Source organism: Schistosoma mansoni (genome assembly GCF_000237925.1).
Source record: "Schistosoma mansoni, WGS project CABG00000000 data, supercontig 0230, strain Puerto Rico, whole genome shotgun sequence".
Classification (NCBI taxonomy): Eukaryota; Metazoa; Platyhelminthes; class Trematoda; order Strigeidida; family Schistosomatidae; genus Schistosoma; species Schistosoma mansoni.
This window is the reverse complement of record NW_017386096.1, coordinates 188,359-209,046: the sequence shown is the minus strand read 5'-3', so window position 1 is coordinate 209,046 and position 20,688 is coordinate 188,359. Positions and strand designations below refer to the sequence as shown.

The 20,688-nt window shown below is 36.9% G+C and overlaps 1 protein-coding gene and 2 non-coding genes across 3 annotated transcripts in view; 1 reads left to right on the top strand and 2 right to left on the bottom strand.

Moving 5' to 3' along the window:
• The window catches only part of Smp_199210 (plasma membrane calcium-transporting atpase,putative), a gene marked incomplete at its 3' end in the record, with an annotated part of 132,983 nt that overhangs the window by 67,242 nt on the left and 45,053 nt on the right, over positions 1-20,688 (bottom strand). The gene's annotated exons all lie outside the window — the stretch shown is intronic.
• Positions 9,765-9,835, top strand: Smp_tRNA_01494_Sup_TTA.1.1. The gene has a single exon. It is a non-coding gene (tRNA).
• Smp_tRNA_01930_Pseudo_TTG.1.1 lies at positions 16,731-16,801 on the bottom strand. Its single transcript has one exon. It is a non-coding gene (tRNA).

Sequence of the window (20,688 nt, the reverse complement as noted above, 5' to 3'; positions counted from 1 at the left end):
AGACACACATACAATCATACATTAGAAATACTGTTACATATTTTCAGAAATAGGAGGGGTATGGGAACTTGGAGAAGACGGTGAAACCAAAAAAAAAACATGAAGAGGATACAATAACAACAACAACAACAACACAAGTTGAATTTGACACTGAGGTCAAAACACTATTCTTGTTTTTTTTCTTGGGCAAAGCAATGGCAACAACAAAATACAATGTAAAGAATGACAAATGTACAATTACGCTACATGAAACTACTGAACAAAAGAAAACCGTACAACAACTCGACAATGATACAAAAACATAGTTAATGGGTGGAATAGTATATGTGTAGTGGATATGAAATAGTATTACACACTATACGTTGTAATATAGTAGAAGGTAAATAGAAAGTGATGTAGTCGGTTATAATACATGATAGGTTAAATAAAAGAAAACCATCGAATCTTTTTGAGATATTGACTATTATTAGTGTAGCATAGATCTATATAACTGGCTTTGAACCATACACTATCTGTGTGTGTGTGCATGACGGCCTGTGACTACCAAAAAGTGCTCAAACCAAAGTATATGAAGCACAGGATTCGAGTGAGTTACCTATTCGGTCCAAAATATAGTGTTTTAGCCAGTGACCTTTCTTTAAGTTTATATCACGAACTGATATTAGCTAGACCATCATTGAAAATCTAGTAGTAATAGACGGCCATTAAGTCCTAATGTGAAATAAATATGTCAAGTGTCAGACAGCTCGCATCGCAGACAATAAATGAGGGTCGAACAATATCGCGGATTGATTAAAGTTAAACATCACTATTAGATGCCGGCTCAGTGGTCTAGATATTAACCGTTCGTGGGTAAGGTCCAGGGTAGTGAGCTCGATACCCAGATGCGTACTACGGAGTCACTTACTAAAACGAAACGGCCGTGCAGAGCTACCAAATTTTTAGTGACTGTCTAGCTCAGATTAGTTCGTGATTTACACCATGAAAATTCTACCATATATAAAAATCCCCCACAATTACATTAAGGTTTGATTCAATTTTTGAAAAGCATACGTATGTCAATGTTCAGTAGTATGGTGTTCCGAAATTCCAAGAATTGGTAGTGAAGATCAAACTGTAGAACAGAATTTTATTGATGTTGCTTTTTGTAAGCTAAATAACATTACAGACCAACCCATCAATTTAATGCTTTTAGTTGATATTCACTTTTTAACAAAATGATTCGCAAACATAAAATCCATAAATTCACTTAGTATTACTTGTTTGAATCTTCCCATTGATGTACAGTATGACGCACAGTATGCACATATGAGACTGACCAGTTGCAGCCCCCAAATGCCCTGGTACGGCCGAGAGTGGGGAGAGTCTACTCTCCCTCTCGAAATGCTCGCACATGGCCAGCGAATATATAGCCTCTGCCAGGGAAGTCCTACTCACTGCCTTCTCGTGGCGGGGGTGTTGTTTACGAAAGTGAGAGGACGAAAAGCGAATGTCCGGCGCTTTAACCGGGTTGGTGGACACGGAGGGTCCACCTAGGGGAGTTGGAAAACCCTGATTCCAAACCAATGGTGCACATGGGCTCCAGTATCCTGATGGAACGAATGGCGGACGAACCTGTCATTGGTCAACGGCTACCATGGGACTGCATCTCCTCACGATGCTCCATTGCCTTGTGGATCAGACCTTTTGGTCAAAGGCTCGGGGTGTGGCCCCCTAAGAAAACCACCTGCTTCGGTTTGGGCACCCGGGCAGTATCACAGCCCACACACACAAATAGTGTGGCGCATATGTACCTGGTGCCCTTTTGTACCAATATATATGTGTTTAAATAAATAATAAATAAGTTGCAGTCCTAAACATCAATGGGAAGATTCAAACAAACAATAATAAGTGAATTTAAACTTCACCCCATTGCACAAGCAAGTGGCTATCAGGACTCAGTAGCCGAGTGAGTAACGCGATGGCGTTTGAAGTGAAAGGTACTGGGTTTGAGTCCCAGAGTGAACATCAACTCTGAGATATAGGTACATCCGGCTGATGAGTCCCACATAGGACGAAACGCGCGTCCTGGATTCCACTGCTAGCGACTATCCATCTTCGCTTATAAAATCCATAGTTTTGTATTCAAATAGGAATCACTAATTAGTGGTTCCTCAAAGTTATTCTGAAGTCTTTGATGTTCATTGTATAAGTATAAACATTATAAATAAGTTCATTGCGCTTGCAACGATTCAAGTTGAAAACGCATCAAATTACTGTTATTTTAAAGTTTTTTTATACATGAGCAGTTAAATGAGGTTTCAATCAATGTCAGTCATGAGCAACGTAGAGTTAAACACAAGTACATCTAAACGACGAGATGAAACTATCAAGACAAATACCAACTCAACTATGAAAAACAATCCAGTACGTAGTGATTAGACATATTTAATATATGTTCCAAAAGCTTCAGTAGCTGAAGATTCACAATCTTATCAGTTGATTAACCAACTTTAATTAGCCCTTTAGCTCTAACTTCAGTACTGGATGTTCGATCCCCCCAACAAACTCAAGCAAAGTTACGCAGACTACAAATACCCTTTACTACTGAATTTCATGAGTGGATAACATACTCAACAGGTCACAGGGTTCGAATTCCGCTTCATCTACTTTAGTTTGAATAACTGGATAATAGTGTTACTGGCCACTACACATAGGGTAACTCATAATCGATCATATAAGCTCGTGTACTTGATAAATAAGTTGATTTGTAGATTGGAATCTCAACATCATTTTGGGCAAAAGAAACTAATCTCTCTCTCACTAATATACATGTGTGTATCCCTAAACGAAGTAAGTTTATGAACGTAAATTTGGTTGCAGAGTTATAAGATAAGCTAATTATTATCTATCTACACTGAGGTCAAATAAATGAAATAAAATGTTAGCAAATATCAAGATCTATATACATATTTATAATCACGATAAAATAACCCAAGTCATTAAACCATACAACTTGTAGTCACGAAAATAAAAGACAGTATAGTATAACTGATTTTTAAGCCGATAAGGAAAGAGGCTAGCAATGGGGTCAAGAACACGAATTCTGTTACACTTTGGACACATCAGCTGCATGTAACTGCATTCTAGGGTTGATATTCACATCAAGCCTCGAACCCGATACCTTTTGCTTCAAACAACCAACGCATTATCTCAGTCAGTCAGTCACAACGTAGAACTTCGTACGTACGTACATCAGTTCGCGTTGCCATACCACATTAGCACAGAGATTCAGTTGTCGATTCAAATCCCATAGTGGTAGAAGTAGTAGGAGTATAATCAGAAATCCAAAAGATTAGGGTTTGAAGAAATTATTGAAGGAGTATAGTACAGTGAAATAAATTTGGAAAGAGAAAAAGATAGAGACATGAGGAATTCAGAAGATTAGAAGTTGGTAGAACACAAAGAGTGGATACACCTTCGCCATTGCAAACGATTTTGAGCCATGTCATTCAAGGTCTCTAACCATCGGTTGCTATCATCTCGCGAATCCCACCTAGCTAGTCTACACCTACCAGCATGGCTCAGTCCAATTGTCAATGACTTCATTGATTTGTGCCACGTTTTGGTCTGACCGCCCCTAGCTTTCTTCCAACCTACTCCTACACCATGAAACATTGCACGTCGGGGCAGTCGGTGGTTGGGCATACGTAACACATGTCCCAGCCATCTCAACTGATGAAGTTTCACTACTTCATCAATCGATTTGCCATCCTTACCTAGTACCCGTTTCCTACCCGGTGGTCCCAGGATATACGAGCAATGCTTCGAAGACACCTGTGATCAAAAACTAGTAGCCTACGAATATCCTCTACTCTTATCGGCCATGTTTCACTACCATAAAGTAGGACGGAGCGAACTGCTGCACAGTAAACACGTCCTTTGGTTGCTAGACGGATATCTCGCCTACGCCATAAATGACGCAAGTTGGCAAAAGCTAGACGTGCCTTCTGTATCCGTGCTGAGATTTCGTCACACACCAGACCACAAGGGCTGATGAGACTACCAAGATAAGTGAAGCAGTCAACACGCTCAACTTCTTCACTCCCTACCATTATTTCAGGTTTCGCTGCAACCCAATCCTGAAGTAACATTTTGCACTTCGAGGGAGAGAATCGCATCCCGAACATGCCTGCATAGTTGCTTATAGTGGTCAGAAGACTCTGCATGTTGCCAGCGTCCTCACCAAGTAAAACTATGTCGTCGGCGTATTCTAAGTCAATAAGTGAGCCTCCCGGTAAAAGTTCAACTCCTAAAGGTTTAGCTGATGAAAGTGCTATCTCTAAAAGTATGTCAATGACAAAGTTAAACAAGAATGGGGAGAGTGGACAGCCCTGACGAACACCACTTGAGGTAATCAGTTCTGATGACAGTTCGCCATAAGCTCTAACTCGACCAGTAGTGTTCGAGTAGAGAGCCTTTATGAGGTTAATGTACTTCTTTGGTACTCCTTTCAGTGACAAACACTGCCATAGAACCTCACGATCCACGGAGTCAAATGCCGCCTTAAGGTCAATAAATACTACTATTATCTACTTAGCTACTGAATTCAGATAGTCATTAGCTTTTTTTTTTAATGTAGATCAATTATAAGTCGTTTGTAAAGTTGTGATTTTTCACGTTTTTAATGTTAAGGTCTACAAATATGTGGATACTGAGCTGGTTGACTTGATATTATTATTAGTCACTAGCATTTTTAAGCAGAAATGGATAATTGATTTTATTAAAAAGGCCACACTCCAAACGAACATGTATATATCCATTTAGCTCAACTATGGATAGAAGTACCAATAGTATTATTAGTAGTTAGTCTGAGAAAGTATCAGTGATAAGAACTAGGTCACAGTTTCGAATCCTGAGCTGTTAAGCTTGGTTTAGATCGCTAGGTAGATCTAATAGCTGTCGTAAGCCAAACTAAAGTTTGGTTTCAAGTCCTCTACTTGATAAATGATTTACATTATCGTGGACTGAGAATACTTGCATACTTAAATGATAAGGTAAAGGTGAAAAGGAGGCTATGCGCTGGAAGTGGATAGGACATACATTGAGGAAATCACCCAATTGCGTCACAAGGCAAGTCCTCACATGGAATCCTCAAGGCCAAAAGAGGAAAAGAGGAAGACCAAAGAACACATTACGCCGAGAAATGGAGACAGACATGAGAAGAATGAACAAAAACTGGATAGAACTAGAAAAGAAGGCCCAGGACAGATTGGGTTGGAGAATGCTGGTCGGCGGCCTATGCTCCATTGGGAGTAACAGGCGTAAGTAAGTAAGAGTAGAAGGCTGACTAAGACATACCTGATTCATTGAGCGATCTAGTTCTCCATGTGGATTCCGAACATAAGTAACCCGGTTTTTCCACCAGAGTTAATACTACTGAGGTGTCTAGGCTGCGTCTGACTTCTCATAAAACTGATATGTTGACAACTAGCAAGTATTACTTGTCTAGTTCTCGATTGCCGGTAGAATTCTCTATCGACCAACTTACAATACGGTCACTATTCTAAGTGACTTAACATCACATTCACTGTGTTGAGACTAATTTTATTTATAGATGGCTTTCATCATAGATTAACATAAGCTGGAGTACCGCTCGAGACCAGGGAATATAAAGTAGCTGCTTATTTCTAGTATGAGTATCTTTCAGCAACGATCAACCACAATCCCGAAAGAAAACCAAGTTTCACAGAGAGTGTATTCCCTGATTTAGGATCATCAAATAGTGTACACTTCTAAATTCACCAAGTTCTTGATATTACGCGACGATTATCTAACAACCGTCTGATAAGTGGTAATAGCTGCTTCACTCTCAACACAGTTGACAACTTCACACTAGTTACGACTTTTTACTGGTACAATCATGAATCCGTGAAAAAGCGAAACAATTGTCCAGTTCTGGACTTTGTACCTCTAACCTATAACAAAAATTGTTTCCTTAAATCATAAGAACAGTGGTAATAAAAGTAATCTTAATGATTATTACTTCATCTTATTATACAAGAAAATCAGTACAATTAATTGTATCCAACACAGAAGTATAAACCAATATACAATCCCTTGGACATTACCATTATTTGTAGAATTTTGTTTAACTGTGCATGTAGGTCACAGTTGACAGCTGAGGTTAATTGATATGCTACATTATTTCATTTTATATATACAGATACAATTACTATTGATAGTATATAACATGGAAAAAGGATATAAGCAATAAACCCCTACCAGGTAATTTACACAGATGTCTGCACACATATATACACTTGAATACAAGGCATGAAACAACTGCAAGCAAACATACTTCATAGTATTACCGATATGAACATATACATCTGACAGTACTATTAAACTTATACAATCAGAACAAAAAACACGTTAGGATAACAATATATAAATTCATTATGTTATTCCTTATGAAATATAATATATACAGTTACAAGGCTGTGTAACTTCATCGATCAAGATGGTTGGAATATGTGTTATGAAGTATTTCCAACCACCGTTTACTTTAATAATCACAATTAAGATTAAGACGGACGAAAGTTAAGGTAGGCGCCAAACTAAAACACAGCGCACGAGACCGATAGGTCCTCGGGTTCGAATCTCGCGTGGCGGGATCGTGAATGAGCACGGCTAAGGAGTCCCATACTAGGACGAAACAGCCTTCCAATACTTTCAGGTTTTCCATGGTGGTCTAGCTTCAATTGACTTATGATTTCAACTACATAAAATTACTAAAATCTCCACAAAACCCCTTTCTGATGATTAAGATATGACCGAAAAAAGATAATAAACTGTTAACATATGCGCAAATAATGGTGTAGAATGATTACCAACATATGGATTGTTAATTACTAACAGATAACCGTTTAATAACGTTATGTCAGGCATTTCAAGTGCCGATATATATATTCTTTACACATGTGCCAAAATGCCAATGAAACGTACGAACTCCATTATTTTACGTGAAAATTATATTTGAAACACTTCGAGAGATTGAAATTTAAATAATCCTAACGTCTCGTCCAACATACTTGCCTAGACTTTGATGATCTTGATTTCGATCATTACCCTGAAGAAGTCCAGACAAGTATGTTGGACGAAACGTTGGAATGATTTTAATTTCATTGTAAGAAAAACCAGTGACTTGAAGTAACGAAACAAATACATGCTAATAACTAGATTCATTAATTACATAATTTGTATAGTTAAACATAGAAAATGGGTAATTCAGTTGATTTCCGTATAAATTTATATACATAATATAATCAGATGAATATTGATTAAAATAGCTAAATGCCCCCCAAATGCCCTGGTACGACCGAGAGTGGGGAGACTCCGCTCTCTCTCTCTCTCTCTCAAAATGCTCTCACATAGCTACGCGTATATAGCCTCTGCCAGGGAAGTCCTACTTACTACCTTTTCACAGTGGCGGGGGTGTTGTTTACGAAATTAAGAGGACGAAAAGCGAATGGTTGTGCGATATTACGAATTGATTCAATTTAAAAATGTAGACCAGTGGATACCGGCTCAATAGTCTAGAGGTTAAATGTTCGCATTCAAGACTGAAGTTCATGGGTATGTTCTCTGGTCGTGGGGTCAATGGTTTGCATTGTTGAGGAGTGCCATGTTAGTATGAAACAGTTGTCTAGTACTTAATAGTTGTTTAATGGTTGTTTAACTAAAAATGAGTTCCTGACGTCAACTGTAAGATTGGAAAATTCACATAAACTCCTATGCTAACTTCACAAATAGTTTCATTACTATTATTATCCTGAAACTTTCATTTCCAACTAGACTATTGGCACCAGTGTGTGAATGGTCGTACCACAACAAGAAGTTGTGACATTCAGGTTGTAAAGAAAGTGGATGGTGTTTAGGTAACCTGAAAATCACAAAATCTATAATTATGATATAGTATGTGGTGACTTCAAAGTCAAAGCATTGAACTTCTAAACAATAGGTTTCAGGTTGAAACCCCATTCTACTAAATTTGATTTAGTAGGATATCATTCGACGCTGTATAAACGTTTCTCAAAGCCATAAAATCCGTACTTAGTGAATGAGTTAGTTTATAAATCTATAAATTCTCATTTACTTCAGTCCTGGGTTTGGTTCGTAATGCAGGAGTAGGTGTTCACTACTTAGGAGTGCCAAGACCTTCATGTTCTATGGAGAATGCTTTACCATCGGAACCACTGGGTCTCAATGTCCATGAGAGTAGGTAGAAAGAATGATGAATCAGGAATTATTTATGGACTATTATTATAGATATCCTTATTGGGTAATTAATAAGCAATTAGATCATATGTATATTCATATTCCCTGTATCATAAGCTTCCATTTGACTTGTTGGCTATCGTTATACGATGTAGCATTCTTAACTCATTCCTAATTTATTAGTCACAATATCCCATACTCAAAGCCACTTTTGACTTGATCTTGTATCATTATCATTTTTCATTTTATGATGTAATGCGGTCTGGTCTGCTTATATATATAAACTATGTATGTCTGAAATATATCATTCATACAATGGAGGTCGATATTTGTGTTCTGGACGACTTGCGCTAGGTGAGAAGCTACTATATCATGGACTGATAAGAATTCAGAATTGAATCAAACCAGCTAGTGTTGCTCCATACATTGAAGATTTAGCACAGGAATGAGGTCATGGAAGTCTATATTCAGATTAGCGGTTTTGTCAGACCATATGACATAACAGTATGCTATAAGGGATATTTCAACCTATAATCTAGAGGACGATATAGAGTGAGTGTATATGAATCACTGTGACTAGTTCTGAGTCATGTCAGACAACATCTCCAACCATTATTGATCGTAGTTATGATGTGTACTTTAACCATTTAGTTTGAATCTACCATCATGGATCACACTAACAATCAATAATCTCATGGATTGATATCTTAGTCTGACTATCATCCTTAAAATTCTTCTAATTTATTTTCACACCAACTAACATCACCCGTCTAGTTAGGCGATGGTTGGGTATCTCTGTAACGCGTGTACAAGAAATGTGATGGGATAGGCAAATAGTGTCCGATAATTATTTTTCATCATTATAACATATGAAACATAATCGTAAACAAATCCTCATAAACAAGCTTCCTGATTAACGGTATCTATGTACATATATGTGTCAATCTTTTATGGAATTGTACAATTCATGTAAACAATCAATAGAACGAAGGTACATACATAAATATATACCAGTTGAAACGGCTAACAAGTTGATGAGGGGGAATGGAAACCAATCAATTAGATTATAAAAATATAATAACTTGAAATTTATCTCTTAATGATAATAATTAGATAAATAGATAACACTAAGTAAGAGGGATAGAGTGTACTATAAGGAAATCCTAAAATGATTAGTAGTTGTTGTACTTTCCTTCTCAGTTTTCTTTTTACGAAAAAAAGGGAGATACAACACCCTGTAATAATCAGAGATGGATGGATTCAATGAAATGAGTAATATAAAAGGTATTCATAATAAGAAATGTACAGAATTAAACGGAAAGTTAACAAAAACATCATTTTAAAGACAATATCAATAATGAAACGATTCACAATTTAGTGGAAAGATAAAGAATGAGTGAACTTTTAAACTGTTATGACGGATTTTTAGTCGTCATCAATGAATTAGAGTTAGTCATAGCCAATGTGTAATAAAATTGATACACTATATCAGTATAAAAAGAAAGTCGGAGTGGCTGAGAGGTCTAAAGAGCCAGACTTTACAATGTGAGAATGAGTTTGAATCCCATTTCCGACACACGCTACCCCAAAACACCTTGGTACGGTCGAGGGTGGAGAGAATCCGCTCTCGCTCTCAAATAGCCATGTGTATACAGCCACTGACAAGGAAGTCTTACTCACTACTTTATCGTGGCGAGGGGTATTGTTTACGAGGCTGAAAGAACGAAAAGCGGATATCTGGTCCTTTGGCCGGGTCGGTGGACACGGCGAGTTGAAGAACCCTGATTCCAAACCAATGGTGCACATGACCTCCAGGATCCTGAGGGAACAAATTTCGTATGAACCAATTGTTGGTCACCGACAACTATAGGACTGTATCTCGTGACGTTGATCCATTGCCTTGTGGATTAAACCTTCAGGTCAAAGACTCCGGGTGTGGCCTCTCAAGAATACCACCTACTTCGGTACGGGCAGCCCTGAAGTATTTCAACCCTCACACAAATTAAATCTTTGATTACCATAATTGTATGAAATATAACCAGGTAGTCTGGATAAACCAACACTACTAAGTCAAACAATATAGGATTTTAAAGACTGGTTCGGTCACCCTTAGCTCTATGCTAAACAATTCCTACTTTAGCTATGATTACAAATCAACGTAGGCACTGGTTGATCATGTGTAATACATGTAATAAACAATTAAGTTGAGGAAGATTCACTACCTAGTAGCCTGAGCCTAATTTCATCATTGAGAACTCTATAGATACGCTTCCAAGGCATTAATGATTAAAGACTAGTAATCTATCTATTTTCTATTTTTAAGATGAATGCCCCCAAATGCCCTAGTACGGCCAACAGTAGGGAGAGTACGCTCTCCCTCTCCAAATGCTCTCACATGACCACGCGTATATAGCCTCTGTCAGGGAAGTCCTACTCACTACCTTCTCGTGGCACTATTGTTGTTTAAGAAATTGAGAGGACGAAAATCGAATGTCCGGAGCTTTAACTGGGTCGGTGGACACTGCGAGTTCACCAAGGGGAGTTGAAAAACCCTCATTCCAAACCAATGGAGAACATGGGCTCCACTGCCTTGTGGATTAGACCTTTAGGTCAAAGGCTCCGGATGTAACCCCTTAAGAAAACCACCTACTTCGGTTTGGGCACCTGGGCAGTATCATAGCCCTCACACAAATCAAATGAGATTTGTGCGGCGCATATATATCTAGTGCCCCCTTTGTACCAATATTTATGTGTTTAAATAAATAAACTTGTAAAAACATGTTTAAAGACAATAAAAGTTTAAAATTCCAATCATATTTTTGTTTGTTTTCAGTCAATATAAGTAACCATAAAAACAACAACAAAACAACAAGATTTAACATGTTTTTACCATTCGTTTACACTTTTTTTTTGTCAAACATGATAATGTACTAACTTTGTTTAAGTGAATGAAAAATGGTTGATTGTAAATGGAATGTGGATCGAACATTAAAAATGAGTTGAAATAATTAAAACAAGTACCATGTTCAACTATTAGATAGTAGAGAACCACAATAATCCATAATTTGTGCATCTCATCTCCTTGTTAAGTGAATATACCTGTATTGTGGGTGCAGTAACTAATGCAAACTTCACCTTCAACAAAGGATTTCTATCGTCTGCAATAAAGTTTTAAAAATGTATGGAGCTAATTGACAAAAACTATAAACAAGATAACAATGTGTGACCAATCTCAAGAACCTGTGTCTTGGACCCTGTGGCTATGTCCTTAGGTTTTGGAAACCACTATTAATTCAGTTTTCTATTTAAGTTCCTCAAGAGGTATCTGTTCACAATGTGAGAAGTGATAAAAAGCCATTCACCTCTGCTAGGTTACTAGATCACCGTAGATTCAAGTTTCTGTTAGAATAGCTGCACCAGGTTTACGGTATATCTATTCAGGAAACAAGTCACATCAGATAGCGTATTGTTGGAAACCAAAGAGTACACGACAGTGACCCAAATGAAGTTGAAACTATGCAGTTCAGCAGTCTAAAAAAGATATTGTTTTCCCGTAAGCCCTGATTGTTCTAAGTTTGATCCCATGTATGGTCGTGAGGGGCATAACAAAGATTTCCAGCCAGTAATCGTCCACAGTTTTTCAATAACGTTTCACCTTATATTGATCCCTGACGAAAATCACTGAGGAAGCATTATTTTCCATATTATTATAAATTGAAACCTAGTTGATTTTTGTCATTTCTGTTAATTTAATTGCATCGGTAAATTGATATTCCTAAATGCAAAAGACAACAACAAATAACCAACCACCGAGAGTTGTATCAGTTGGGAAAATAATTTGTACCATTTGTCGAAATTTTAATTCAATCAATCATACGCAACGTATAACCTGGTACATGTGTATAACGGTTCAAGCTGGAACATCCCAGTTAGCACACATACGTAAAATTGTCAGGGCAAATTCTAGGAATATACAGGTAGTAACAGTATTACTGATAATACAAAAGGTTACACATCGAAGGTACAGTTCGAGAAGTATAAATTAGTGAAATAAAAAAGATTTATGAAGTATTTAGAAACTTGGAATCTAAGGAGAGACAAAGGGTGAAGGCATATAGACAATCGCGAACGATTTTAAGCTTTTCTTTAGTTAAGATCATAAGTCAATTGAAGCTAGACCACCATGGAAAATCTGGAAGCACTGAACACCCGTTTCGTCCTATTGTGGGATGCCTCAGCAGTGCCCATCCACGATCCCGCCTCACGAGATTCGAACCCAGGACCTACCAGTCTCGTGCCAGAGCACTTAACCGATAGACCACTGAGCCGGCATCCAGCGGTGTTAATGTCTAACCTCAACCAAGCCATATTACTCGAAGTCTCTAACCACTGGTTAGGATAATCACGTGAACACTAATCACGTCATCTTCACCTACCTACCTTCATAGCTCAGTCAAACAGTCAGTATTGTTTTATAGACTGTTGCCATGTCTTGATTTAACCACTCTAACTTTATTATTCAATTTGAATTAAAACACATACATGCAAAATTGACTTTTCAGTCAAATTAAGAATACTGATTAAAATGATACTACTATCCTGTCGCCAATATTGTTCCGACCCACAGGCAATTAGATAATAATAATAATTATATAAAAAAAATCAATTTAACGTTGTAATGAGTTCGGTATATGAAAAAACAAACAAACAAACAACAACGACAACATAAGAATTTAAGGCACTATTATACCAATATCAAAGTAACATAGTAACAAAAAGGAAATACTTGTAATTTGGCGGTAAACAGTGAATATATCTATCTATCTATATTCTGAAATACTATCGGAGACAAATAAGATGACAGAAAGAGAATTATTGACAGAGGAGAATTGTGAATAATTAGTTACTAGTTGTAGTAGTAGTAGTACTACTATATATATATATATATATATATATATATATATATATATATATATATATATCATTGTCTATATGAATATGTATGTATGTATGTAGGTAGGTACCTAATTTGTAATAAGTAAAGTAAAGTGATGTGGACTAGTTACATCATACAAAACATTTTTTTGTAGAAAAAAATCAGAGTAGATAAGGGAACAAAGAAAAAAAAATACACATGGGAGAATTTGTCAAACACAACATAACTTATCGTAGATATCATCGGAACAATGTTGATTTAAGCAAGCACACACACATACCCAGATATATATAACTAAACCACACATATTTACATTAAACAACACAAACATACGACAATATTGTTATACATATACATATAACCTTGACTATTTTTAGAAATGGTAAGGAGGAGATTGGAATGGAATATCAGAAAATCAACTGCACAGAACATACTATACTATGCTATACTATATATATACAGAGAGAGAGAGAGACTTTGATTAACTACAACTAACTATTTAACTAATAGCAGGATTGTCATTGGTAGGTAGTCAAATTAATAATAATCTATCATATCGACAAATAGACAAGTGATAATGTAGTGGATACTACTAACAAGATTGCTTGTAAGTAGTACCAGACCGTTGCTGCTACCTTGACTTGGTGGTCGGGTTTGTCTATCGTGATGAACCGATCGAGCTATACTGGCTGGAACAATCGTTCCTCATGATCCTACCATGCCAGACAGGTCGGTTGAAGAGCGGTAAGACTAAAAGCAGCAAACCCAAGGTCCGAAGGCGAAGTCGTACTGATGACTGTACAGAGGTGTGACAGCAGTAAGGTGTTTCTTTCAGACAACCAGCATAACAGCGATGCTGCCTTCCCACGAGGAGGGGTGGGGTTAGAAAAGGTCGACCCTAAAAATGCACACCTCGCCTTATCCCACGGATATCCGTCTCCGGCGATAAGGTCCCAACAATTACGGAGCTAACACAAAAACTACCCACAAAAAGGTCGTATGTGACCGAGCTCAAGCAGTTGTCCCTTGGGCACTGCGGTCACGCTTCCAGGTGGTTAAGACCAACACTAATCCAACTTCCTTTTCAGGTCCCTCAAGTAATACCCCTCCATGGTGTGGGCAGCCGGGAATTGATATTAGCCCTCATACCCGTAACTGCACATGAGACCAAGTTGGTCACATTCAAATCCTTCCTTGTAAGTAGTATGTTAAGGAATGTGGCTTTAAAGTTTTCAAAATATTGTAAGCATGACAAAGGCTGAACACTTGATAACCAAACGAGAAAAGTTTCAACTACAAAACATACTGTGAGATGAGAATAAATGATCAAAGTATGAGTATATGTTTTATGTAAATGTTTTTCATTTCTTTTAATAAACAACTGTCTGCCCATAGTTTTGTTGTAAAATAGTTGATACATGTGAAAAAGTATCGGTCATTGATATAACATACAATCTAGTAAAGAACAGGATTTGATGCAAGGTTTCACAATTCATGTAAGTATAGTAGAAGAAAGATTGACAGAGAGGAAAAGATTAACAAGATGAAATGTGAATGTTAGTGAAAAATTCAATATAGATAAATTAACAAAAAACCACTGAAAATTCAGCATTGAAAAGTCTAAAATAGTATTGAAACTGAGGGTTAAATAGATTTATGTCAATCCAACTGTTTATTATCTAGGGTCACAGAGTATAGATAATGAGCAAGGGGCTCTGATCAACAGTCAATGAATCTAATAATCAGCTGGACGTTTAGATTTAGTTACCTAAACAGTATGTAGACCAGATATGGATAGACGTGTATAATACATGTATACTTGCCCAATCAAGTGAACGACAATTCATTTATGAGGCTTGTTTGAATCTCCCAGTTGAAGTCAAGCACTGCAAATGACCGATCTTTTTTCACTACTAGGCGCTACCCAACATTACTAAAATATTCGTAAATATCTGGCATTATTGAGGCAATTCATTCATGATGCATACATGTCAAAAGAGACTTATCAGTTTTAGTTCTTAACACCAATAACATGAAGAATCTAATCCTTAAAACTGAATTATAATTTAGTCCCTTTTCAAAAGCTAGCGATTATCTGAACTCAATAGCCAAATAGATATAGATATATTGACCGTTTGATAAAAAAGGGACAAGTTTCGAGTCCCCGCATAACTATCAACATTAGGATTCAGAAACAACCAGATAAGGAGTCCCAAAAAAGACGAAACAGTTGTCCTCAATTCCATTGTTAAAGTTAATTGATTAGCTAAACTATGAAACAATAGGTGCGGTTATTTTGTTGTTTTATATCACTGACTGACCATAATAAGATAACTATATGAGATTCCTTAACAGTCAGTCAGTCAGCTACAACGTAGGACCAGGCACATTTATGCATCAGTCCAAGTTGACATACCTCGTTAGGACAACAAGATCAACACCAAATTGATAGACGTAGTTAATTTAATGGTGATAATATATAAAAGATAGGTTGTATATAAGGATATAGTATAGGAAGGAAGAAAGATAGGAAGCAATTTTAATCTCAAGGTTTAAGGGAAGATAAAGAGTGTATACACCTGCGCCATTGTGATCGATTCTGAGCCATGTCACCTAGAATCTCTAACCATTGGTTACGATAGTCACGCGGACCCCAAACAAGTAGTTTGCATCTGCCAACATGGCTCAGACTAGAAGTTAGTGACTTCAAACACTGATGCTACGTTTTTGTTTGGCCGCCCTTAACTCTCTCCCAACCATCCCCAATACTAGTCATCATAGCGCGTCGTGGTAATCGGTGTTTAGGCATGCGTAACACGTTGCCCAACCATCTCACTGGATAAAGATTCATGACCTCATCAACTGATTTAGCATCATTCCCTAATACCCTGTGTCTAACCTCACTATTACTTACCCGGTGATCCCAACCTTAACAGTACATATCAACAACTGTAGATGAAATTGAATCCAGATCCTTCAAGCCTCAATAGGTATTCATGTCCTACAATCTATACCTTTAAGCTATAAAATTAGAAATCCACATGGTTTATGATCCTAAAACGAGATGATCATATTCATATTCATTTAACATGAAAATGAACAGGTCACACACAAAAAAAGTATCTACTATGACAGAAAGTAATTTATTTAGTTGTTTTTCTCTAGTGTCAATATATAAAACACATAAGAGATCACAATTTATAAACTGATCTATACACTGTAATTTTTCACATTAAATGATTTATGTTCATTAAGGTCACGCGTGTGAACTGTTATTTCTTTCTTTTCCCTTAGAGATAGAAAATACCATTTTTTTTAAAATGTACCATTGAATGAAAAAAGGGAACCTTCACAGTGATTCGTATGAAAATGAAAAAACAACAAAGTTTGAAACAATTAATAGATATTTCGCAAATAAAGTATTTACTGAATGATAAGCAAAGATGGATAGTGACTAGCAGTGGAATCCACATTGACGCGCGTTTCGTCCTATTTGGGACTCGTCAGCTGGATGTCCCCACATCTCAGAGTTGATATTCACTCTGAAACTCGAACCCAGTAGCTTTCGCTTCAAACGCCATCGCGTTATCCACTCAGCTACTGAGTCCTGATAGCCACTTGCTTGTGCAATGGGGTAAAGTTTAAATTCACTAAGTGAATTTATTAACTGGATGGTTCTCAGATTTTACCAAGATATTCTGAAATTTATTATCATCAATATGGTTACCCCCACTGGTGATTTCGTTCACTACAACACTACTCGGCTACCTTAACCAATGGGAATGAAGAGGAGGTTTGAACCTATAACTTAGTAGTCGTACAGGCTTTTTGTAATGAAAAATAAGGATTCGGTGGAGCGTTATTACGTGAATATATATATATATATATATATATATATATATATATATATCTGCAGTTAATCAATAGCACGCAATGTCGAGACACCTAGACTAGTGGCCGCTTTGCAACTTGATCGATAGCATTCGATCAGAACTAAGAAGGACTTGACACGCATGACATTGGTCACCACCCAGTGATCAATCAATTGTGATTACATCTCAGTAATACAGGAGGTCGGTCGCGGCCCGAATAGCTCAATGGTAACGTCTCTGACTGTGAAGCAGGGTGATAAGGGATCGAATCCGTCAGGGAGCACCAGCTCCCTCAAGATTACAGGTACACCTTGCTGACGACTACCAAGTAGCGCGAAACCTTGGTCCAGGGTTTCCTGTTGATCATCTCCGACCACCATCTTAAATCAATAGCGTTGGCAGAAACTAAGCCATCATGGATTGACTTGAACCATAAAGTTAATGGAAGTTAAATCAATCCAAGAAAATAATAATTAATGATCGAGTTTACATTTGAAAAGTGTTTAGATATCATCATAAATCAATAATGGATAATATATAAAACAATTAACGAGTCATGGCGTTTAGAAAATACCAACTGTTATGAACTATATGGAGTGACAACGTTTTGTGGTTAAGGCATCCAGGTTTGAAACAACTAGTTTCCGGTATCAAACCGTATCTCACTTTAACCTAATCAGGTAGTAGTATTATTAACTCTCGAATAGAACAGTTTAGCTGAAAACTGGTTATGGAAATCAGATGCATATTGTTGAGTTACACTAATCACTTAGTGATGAAGTTGCTCGTGGGATATTAGATAGAAATATTGTGCGATATGCAGACAATCTGCAACATAATTGTATTCTATGGTTGAAAACCTTAAATAACCAGAATTGAAATCGATAGAAAAGTGTTCGAGATACATATTCATTATTATCAGAAGTGGTTTTTGTGGAGATTTAGTATTTTCATAGTTGAAAGCGTGAGTCAATTAAAGCTAGACCACCATGGAAAACCTGGGAGCACTTCAGTCGAAATATACATATTTTTTTTATGTAAAACTGTACTACTGCATTGTTTTATGGACTGATCGTCAACTAACTGATTGGACATACACACAAACTGAATCATAAAAACCATTATACATCAACATTTATCCAACAACTCAACTGAAAACATATTTGAATTGAATATAATGAACGAGTAAACAATCACCATCGTCGCCATCGGCAATACTAAACAAGAATTATCATTATCTTAGTGATAATTGAGTGAGTGAATGAAGAAGTCAATAAAATACAAAAAACAAAGAAAAAACAACAACCCTGGTTTTTATTTATTTCTATCAAATTATTATCTTAAGAGGGAAGAGTATGTTAAAGAAAGGTGAGGGGAGAGGGATAAAAGAAAATAGAATACAAAATGAGGATGATGAGGTAGAAGATACAAACATAGATAATGATAACAATTATAGTTTCAAGGAGAGAGAGAGAGAGAGGAGGAGAAAAAGAGGGTGGAAAAGACAGATCGAATGTAATGAACTAACTGTTAGTGTAATGTGTTAATTTCAGAACTAGTACTAAGCATAATAATAATAATGATTATTATTATTATTATTGTCGTTAGTACTGTTATGCCCCCAAATGCCCTGGTACGGTCGAGAGTAGGCAGAGTCCGCTATCCCTCTCGAAATGCTCTCACATGGCCACGCGAATATATAGCTTCTGCCAGGGAAGTCCTACTCACTGCCTTCTCGTGGCATGACTGTTGTTTACGAAATTGAGAGGACGAAAAGCGAATGTCTGGCGCTTTAACCGGATTGGTGGACACGGAAAGTTCATCTAGGAGAGTTGGAAAACCCTCATTCCAAACCAATGGTGCACATGGACTCCAGTATCCTGAAGGGAACAAATGGCGTATAAACCTAGTGTTGGTCACCGGTTACCATGGGACTGCATCTCCTCACGATGCTCCACTGCCTTGTGGATTAGACCTTTAGGTCAAAGGCTCCGGGTGTGGCCCTCTAAGAAAACCACCTGATTCAGTCTGAGCACCTGGGCAGTATCACAGCCCTCACACAAATCAAATGAGATTTGTGAGGCGCATATATCTGGTGCCCCTTTGTACCAATATTTATGTGTTTAAATAAAATAAAATAAAGATAATCAACATTAACGAGGACAACGAATACAACAACAACAAGGATAAAAATCGAATGAAGATGAGAAAACCAAGTCAACAACAACAACAACACGTTCCATCTTAGTGTATTTTAATTCAATTAAAGAAAACATAATATTTTCTTTATAGTGTATGTTGATGAAGTTAGGGCAGTGAGAAAAAAAAGGATAAATGGTTCGTCAATTGTAGTTTTTAATGCCAGAAAAGGGGGTTAAACTCAAGCTGACAATTATGTGATACAAGATTTCAGACAAATCAATGGTGAGATATATACAGTACAGATGTATTTAAACCGTTGGAGTAAATATATTCGAAAATAATATTTCACTGAATAAGTCACCTAACGTTTACAACAATTAGTTACAATAATCATGAGGATCCCAAACAAGTAGAGTAGTCTTCATCTATTGATATGGCTTAGGTTAACAAGTCGATGATTTCATGGACTAATTTTAACTATTTTTCTTCTAAAAGCTATTTCCGTCAGTGAACAACACATATTGCGGTATAAAAGTGATTGGATATATGTAATATATGTATCAGTCACCCTTAGTCAATAAAGATCCGCCATATTTACCTAGTACCTTATGCTTAACCTTGCCATTGTTTATTTAATTCTCTGACTATACGCGTGCAATGTTTCGAAAACAATTTATGACAGCATAGTGTTTCCAATTTTTTCTTACATGTACAATATTTCATAGGTAGACCAATACAGAGTAGATCAAATGCTCAGTATATTTGGATGAGTATCGTATCTGTGCTACAGATTGAATAGAATGGTAAAAACTTATGACGCATAGACAATTTAAATTATATTTCATTCATGTATTGTTTATTTGAATCTTCCCATTGATGTTTAGGACTGCAATGAACGAGTATCATATTGGTATATGCGCATCTTGTGTGGATTACCTCGATATTGTCATAAGTCACAAGCTTTATAGACAAAGATGAATGGTGGCTGACAGTGGAATACAACATACATATTCTGTCTTATTTAGGAATCCTCAGCTGGATGTGGCTGCATCCCAGAGTTAATATTCACTCCAGCACTAGAACCCAATATCGTCCTCTTCAACCACCATAGTGTTATCCACTTAGCTACTAAGTCCCGATTTTATATTTCTTTTAAGACAAAAATCAACACATTTATTTAGTCAGTTACGAAATGTTCATTCAATTAGCTTAATGATCAAAACTGTTTAGTAATTACATTCAACTAGTATTGTTTGTTTGAATCTTCCCACTGATGTTTAGGACTGCACGAAACGCGCGTCAAACTGGATTCCACTATCCATCTTTGCTTACAATACTTGTGAATTAAGATTATATCGAGGCAATACGCACAGTATGCACATATGCCAATTAAAGACTGACCAGTTGCAGTCCTAAACATCAATAGGAAGATTCAAACAAGTAACACTAAGTGAATTTAAACTTCACCCCATCGCACAA